This window comes from Etheostoma spectabile, chromosome 22 (genome assembly GCF_008692095.1).
Source record: "Etheostoma spectabile isolate EspeVRDwgs_2016 chromosome 22, UIUC_Espe_1.0, whole genome shotgun sequence".
Taxonomy (NCBI): domain Eukaryota; kingdom Metazoa; phylum Chordata; class Actinopteri; order Perciformes; family Percidae; genus Etheostoma; species Etheostoma spectabile.
The window spans coordinates 3,532,289-3,532,524 of NC_045754.1; the positions used below are offsets into that span (position 1 = coordinate 3,532,289).

At 36.9% G+C, this 236-nt stretch overlaps 1 protein-coding gene across 1 annotated transcript in view; it reads right to left on the minus strand.

Annotated features, from left to right (window-relative positions):
• Window positions 1-236, minus strand: part of lrrc31 (leucine rich repeat containing 31) — an 18,631-nt gene that overhangs the window by 4,861 nt on the left and 13,534 nt on the right. The window lies entirely within an intron of this gene.

The window sequence follows — 236 nt, forward strand, 5'->3', positions numbered from 1 at the left end:
ACTGTTACATCACTGATGACCTCAAAGCTCACTGGGGATGTAACGATGCATCGGGAATCGGTTGAAAATGGAAATAAATGTTAAAGATTACAACCGTTGAGTTAAAAAAAATTATAGCGGTGCAACTTTCAACACCCTAGGGCGTAATCTACTTTAAGTTTCACTTGTTTGACTTCGGACGTCACTACATCTTGTTAGTTTTTTGAAAATCAACACTTTTGTTGACGCTTTTTATC